General features: G+C 40.1%; 1 long non-coding RNA gene across 1 annotated transcript; it reads right to left on the bottom strand.

Annotated features, from left to right (window-relative positions):
- Positions 1 to 4,504: 4,504 nt before the first annotated feature.
- Positions 4,505 to 6,356, bottom strand: LOC307189097. The gene is made up of 3 exons (XR_013829104.1): positions 6,034 to 6,356; positions 5,627 to 5,821; positions 4,505 to 4,926 (listed from the first exon to the last, which is right to left on the bottom strand). It is a non-coding gene; the product is annotated as an uncharacterized lncRNA (long non-coding RNA).
- Between the last annotated feature and the right edge of the window lie 445 nt (positions 6,357 to 6,801).

Genomic DNA, 6,801 nt, shown 5'->3' with positions numbered 1-6,801 from the left:
GTCACTGTAAAGAAATTTATCTTGTTATTTAAATACCTTATGTACAAAGCCTGGGGGGGACAAGTCTCCTTACAGAACACAAAGTCAAATTTATCAGGCTTTACCCTGTAAAAGTTCAGGCTCTGACATGGAGCTGGGCAACAGATGAAGGGGGCTTAAAAGAGAGAATGAAAGAAAGACGATGCCATCAAAAGTTGATGGAATAGGAAAATAGAGCTGTAATTAGTTATAAAAGTAATCAACAGAAAAGATAAACACAGTAATACAATTATGAATTTGGAAAAGAAGAAAGGAGGAGGTGTACTAAATCCTATACCATGGGGAGGAATAGATAATATATGATGTTTATCAATAGTTTATACATAGAGTCTGCTCTGTTATTTTAGTGTTTGTCTTGCTTTTACCATACACATGCATTACTTTGATAATAAAACAGAAATAAAATAATTTTGTATATTTGTTACATTTTAATGTATCCTGCCTTTCCCCTAGACTGTAAGCTCTTCCATGGAAGGGATTTGGTCTTTCATATTCTTCACAATGCTATTGTGCCAGATGGTACAGGAAACAGAAGCCCACTTGGATATACCACACTCCGTAAACAGCTGCGCGTATCTGGTATCACTGTCTGTGGGTCCTTGACTGCAATGGTCAGGCTGGACCAGCCATTCCCCCAAACAGCCAACTATCATAAAACCCAAAGGAGTTTTGTGGGATTTATTTCTTGTTCATGATAGTTAGCTTAAACATAGCTAATATATAACAAAATTCAATTTCCATAAGGTGAGATTCTGGTATCAACTTCCAACTCCTTCTTAGTAAGAAGTGTTGAACCCTTAGCCCACTGTACCTCAGAAGGATATGTGGCTGATCCAGTTTGGATGCCTGATGGTCTTTTCCACTCCCTCTCTTCTCATCACATTACAGGGCACATTAGGACATTGCTTCATTGTATCAGAGTTCAGATGTGTAACTGTGAAACTATGTCTCTGTCTGCAAGTGATCAAAGTTCAGGTTTTAAATCAACAACTCAAGTCAATAATACCACTAAGGAGACTACTCTCCATCAATACCATTTGCAAGATGCCTTTCTGTCTCATCCCCCTCTCTAAGCATTCTCTACCAGGCTACCTTGTATTCTTTGGGCCACAGAGGTTGCTGGGGGCAGGGTGGTCTTCACGTGCTAGCTCTTTAGTGGGAACTAGAGCTTCCTGGTTGTATCAGGACTGGAAGTTGGCCTCCCATTGAGCTGAAGTGTAGCATCCTTATGTTTCCTTTTTCATGCCTATCCACCCACAGCTCCCTGGGGCTTTTCTGTTTGCTAATTCATGCCCAGTGCCATGCAAGTTCCACTTGACACATCACAGATATTCAGGTATTTGTTCCATGTACATTAACTTGACACAAATAAAGTACCAAGGTATAGGAAACTACCAGCAACAACCCCCCTCCACATACACACTATTAAGTTGTTATAGATTGGTCTGGATTCTGCGTCCTGGAAACAAGGAAGACTTTCCAAGATTGAAAACAGATTTTTTAAAGAAAACAAAAAGAAAAGCACCTCTACACTATAGCAAAAAAAGAAAAGGAATTTTAATATGTGTTGAATTTAAAACACCATATATGCCGTATGTTACGGAGTGAAAGGTCACTGGCTGCTTGTTTGCGTTGTTCATTACTACTTTTGTTTTATTTTGATAATCTTGGGTCTGCATTTCAACTCCTAAAACCGGTGGCAGAGGCAAGTAAGCACCCAGCCAAGGTAAGGCTTTAATATCGGACTGGTAGCAGGAGAGGCAGGAGGGAGACAAAAGGCAAGACAAGTCAGTGTAACAGTGCTATCTGCACAGGCGGCTGACGTGTGGACCGCTGACCTTTAATCCAGAAAGAGTCTCACTAAGGATGGAAAATAGATCAGTTTGGTAGGAAGGTTTCAGACAGTTGTGCTGATGGAAGAAGAAAGGCTGGCATAATTAGGTTGCTCCTGACCAGAAAAACATGGCCCCCGAGAAAAGGGAGCAAAACAATCAGGTCTCCAAAGAACTTTCTGCCACAGGGCTGGGCAGTGGGATGGCAGGTGTCAGGAGAGGACTCACAGACAACAATGTAAGAGGTGGTTTCAGTCACAGGGTTCAGTAAAGGACACAGATCTAGTAACATATGGTAATTTTTGTCTTAACTTAGTACAGTTTACCTTTCTGTCCCAAGATGAATTATAGCATCAGCAATAAAAACAACTGTTTGAATATAAAAAAAAATTGACACTCCACAAATAACTGCATACCGGGCCCTGTGCAAGGAACTTAACTTCATTATCTCTTTTAATTCTCAGAGCAATACTGAAAGTAAATGAACATCATTCCCGCTTTATAGATAGAAACACTAAGGTTTAAGCAACTTAAAGAACATCCCCGCTCCCCAAAAGAACTCAAATAGAAACCCTTCATATTACAAAGCCAATGCTCTTTTAATTAAAAGAAAAGTAGACTATAGCATAAAATAAATTTGAATTTGCCTCCTGGCTCTACTGCTTACTGGGTAACTGACCTTGGGCAAGTCCATTCTTATGGTCTCACTACCTTATTCTGTAAAATGGAGCTATCAGAAGGGATTCAATGAGGTTAAACTGACATAATTTATCTGAAACACTTTGCAAATTAACTGGTCATAGTATTCAATAAAACAATAGACAAATATGTCCTTTTTTTCTTAAGCAATCTCAATAAGTATAAATTATATTTTAGCGTTCTAATACGATTTTCAATTATTTCAGTGGTAATATTTATGTGTACACCCATATATCCTAGGTGTATGAAACCAGGATAGCATCTCAAAACCAAAGGGGAGTGGATTCTAGAAAACTTAGCTACCAATGAGATGCCCAGAACGCAGAGACACAAGACTCATCAGTGAGATGCTTTCAAAGAAGAAAAATGCAAAGCCACAAGGAATTGGTCAAGGGGAAAATGAGGAACAAAGGAACAAGTACTTGGCACATTTTTGAAGAAAATTAGGAATTCAAATCCATCTGCTCAATTTACGACAAAGTTTAAAAAAAAAAAATTCAACAGAAGGCCAGGTCCGCTCTAATAGCTGGATAAGAATGAAATACAAACTGGAAATACCATTTGGCAACATAATGCAGGCTGGGGTAATACCAGAAGAGGCAATGTGTGCCCCCAAATGAGGGAAACCTGGGACAAACCCCAGGGAAATGATGGAGAAGGAGGCACGATCAAAAACGGGAATGGGATTTGCCATTTCCTTCTGAATACAGGACCCTGCTTTTGTAAAATGTTGAATGAGGCCTGGACTCAACTACATTCTGCCCTTTGATTTCCATATGCCCACTCACATGTCTGTTGCTTTTAACTGCCAAGAACATAAGCCATCAATTACCCAGGAGAAAAGTCAAAGAAGGATCATTTTTCTCCTGTATCTCCCAGCTTGGAGCGTGCAGAAAGGAACTGATGGCTACAATTCCCTTTTATTTCTGTCTGCTAGAGGAGAATAATGGTTCTCTTCTCAATTCCTCCTAGTTCCTTTCTCATTAGTAAAGAAAGAGAGGTACACCAGTTCTAACAGTTGAGAAAGAAAAAATGTCCCCCCAAGTTCGGAGATGCCTCATTCCTCTATGTTGTGATGATTTACAGTTTTTAAAAAATAACTGATAGAACAGTGTTTAGAGCAGTTTTAGGTTTATGTAAAGTCTGAGCAGAAAGTGCAGATGGTTCTCCCGTCCACCCCACCCAGCTTCCCCTATTATTACCTTGCCTTAGTGCAACACATTTGTTACACCTGATGAAACGACGTACTGTTATTACATGAAGTCCATAGCTTACATTAGTTCACTCTTCGTGTTTGTACAGTTGTCTGGGTTTTGACAAATGCACACTACCATGAATCCACCACTGCAGTATCATACAGAATAATTCCAATGCCCTAAAGATCCTCTGTGCTTCACCTATTTTACCTTCCTGCCCTCCCCGCCCAACCCTTGATTTATTTATTTATTTTACTACCGCTATAGAGTTACCTTTTCCATAATGTCATGTAGTTGGAACTATACAGTGTAATTAGACTGGCTCCCCGCACTTAGCAATAGGCATTTAACGTTCCTCCGTGTCTGTTCATGGCTAGTTGTTGGGTTTTTTTTTTGAGCACTTTTCATCTACGTAATAGAGTTAAGTATGTCATATACATCTTGGAGTTGAAAAGTCAGCAAAATTACCTCTGACATTTAGGCTAGAACAAGTCTAACCCATAGAGACCTCTCAAGATGTTCCACATTTTCCCTCAGTTTCTATGTTATGGGGTAATAATTTCTCACCAGAAAAAAAACCTTCCTCATATCACCCTAAACTTCAGGAATCCAGTTGGATATCCATGAGATAGAATTGTTCTTTTTCTCATTCAACAAACATCTACTGAGTACTAATTGTGTGCCAGACTTTGTGCGAGTAGGCGCCAGGGGCTTCAAAATGAGTAGGACCCAGTCCTTAACCTTAGAAACCTAAATGTCTTTTGGGTCCTCCTAATACTTTTTGCATTCTTCCAATGTTAAGCATCTTTTTGCCTTGTCAATCCCCTTCCCGAAAAACTGCAATCGTTCCTAGTTGCCAAATGTATCAAGTCAAAATCTCATGCCAAGCATTCCAGGTTCTACTGTATTAACTTACCTAAATCAACTTACCCAACCATCATCCATTATTTCCCAAAGAGTGCTTACAACTGTCACACATTCATGTGATGAGGACCTCTTTTTTAAAGGGAGGTTTCATAAGCCAAGATCCTGCTATCAGGCCACCCATCTGCTAAGACATGCAGGTTCCCATCTGGTGCTCACCATCTTCTTCCTGTTCCAGCTCAGAGCTCTTGGGTCACATCTGCACCACTGCAGGCCACACCCCAGGGCCTGACTTCCTGGAAAGCAGGATACCCCGAAAACAAAATCTCCAAAACTGTTTGGAGGTATATCTGCGCCTCACAGAATTCAATTACGAAACCTGAAATCTGAGCATTGCCTATTCTACATTTCTGCATATAGGTTATAGCAAAACTGCTAAGTATATTTCAAAATTCTATTCTACTATACACGTCGAAAATTCTAGTTTTGTCTCTGTTCTGGTTAATTAAGCAGAGACCTTACCAAATCATGGTCAGTTTGAATATCTCTAGTCACCCTTCAACAATATGATATAGTTTCTCCTGGAACTACAGATCTGCATGACTTGGCTGGGGAGGAGTGGGTGGATATATTTAGAAACACTCAGTAATTAAAATCACTTTCTACTTACCTTCTGCAAACACATCTTAATGATAGAGTTCCCTTCAATTCCATTAAAGCACAGTTTTAATGAAATCTGGTATCTCAGCTTCTTTTAAGGAGACATGTTCCCAGTAATTCTATTTTAAGGGGGCTACCTTTTCTTTCTAGTGCTTGCTGAGAACACACACACACACACACACACACACACACACACACACAGTTTGCTGTGATCTCTCCAAAAACAAATGAAGGAATAGCAAAAGAAAGAGAGCAGAGGTGGGTAAGAAAGAGCACCCAAGAGAAGCTGTTAGCTCTTTTCAAGTCCTCAGGAAAACAGAGCATAAACAAATATACCTTTTTAGCTGTGGAATAAAAATTCATGATTCACTTTCAAGAATGGCTCCTTGGATTCTGCTTTGTGGTCAGCGTCGCACTGTCTTACTGACTCCCCCTTCCAAGGTGTGCGGAGGTCACTCCTCCAGACTTTTTCTTGAAATGGTCTTGGCTCAATAGGAAAGACTGATTTGTGCAAAGCTGCTTGCTTACCTTCTGAAAAACACACACATGGGAAACAGAAACAGAACGTTAATAAACCAGCAACGTGCAACATCTGCAGTTCTACACGTGCAAGTCAACAACCTTGTTTGCTAATGGACGCAGTCCTAAAGATGTGTCAGACTGTGCTGGAACCTCCCTCAGGTAGCAGGAGAATCCTAAGGGGATGTGGAGATCAGAGTTACAGGACCCGAAGGATGACTTACTGGTGGCAAGAGCGGCTTCCAGGTTCTGTCAGTGTATACAATCAGTTACTGCAATTGGTCCTGGTTCCAGCTTCCCTTTAGACTTTGAGATCTGCTAAAAGTTTATGAGAGAAATAAACAGTGGGTAGCATTTTTTCCTTATAGCTTGGCTTGGAAATTTCCAGAGGATGTTGCTTGGTAGAAGTAGTGGTGGTACTGGCAGCAGCAGTGGTGGTACTGGTAGTAATAGCAGTAAAAAGAGCAGCAGCAACGAACACTCACTGTTTTATAAAATGAGCACACGTGATTCTTATATCAAATCTGAGCTATAGCTATTTATAATGATGTTCTCCTACAAATGAAGAAGCTAAGACTCAACAAGAGGGTAAATGACTTATCTGAAATTACCCCTCACTAAAGGGCAGAGCCAGAATTCAAGCTCAGACGCTGGGACCCCAATACCTAAGGTCGTCCCATGAGACTGTCCAATAACAGGAGCCGTAAGATGAAAAACCATTATCTCGGTCTCTGATTAAACATACACGCTATTTTAAAGAAGGAATGTGACTCTTGTTTCGTTAATATTCTGTTTATAAAATTACCACTCAATAAATGACACCATGGTATCTAGCATTCTCTTTGTAGTATTAGAAAACTCTGGCACAGAAGTTATCGTTAGTCCCCTAAAACCCTCACATGAATTACCATTTTCCATTCACCTTCAGCTAGATTCAGATTTATCTAGCAAACATTTACTAAATACCACCAGCGCACAAAGCAATACATTAA

Source organism: Stenella coeruleoalba, assembly GCF_951394435.1.
Source record: "Stenella coeruleoalba genome assembly, chromosome: 7".
Lineage (NCBI taxonomy): Eukaryota > Metazoa > Chordata > Mammalia > Artiodactyla > Delphinidae > Stenella > Stenella coeruleoalba.
This window is presented reverse-complemented; position numbering and strand designations above follow the sequence as displayed.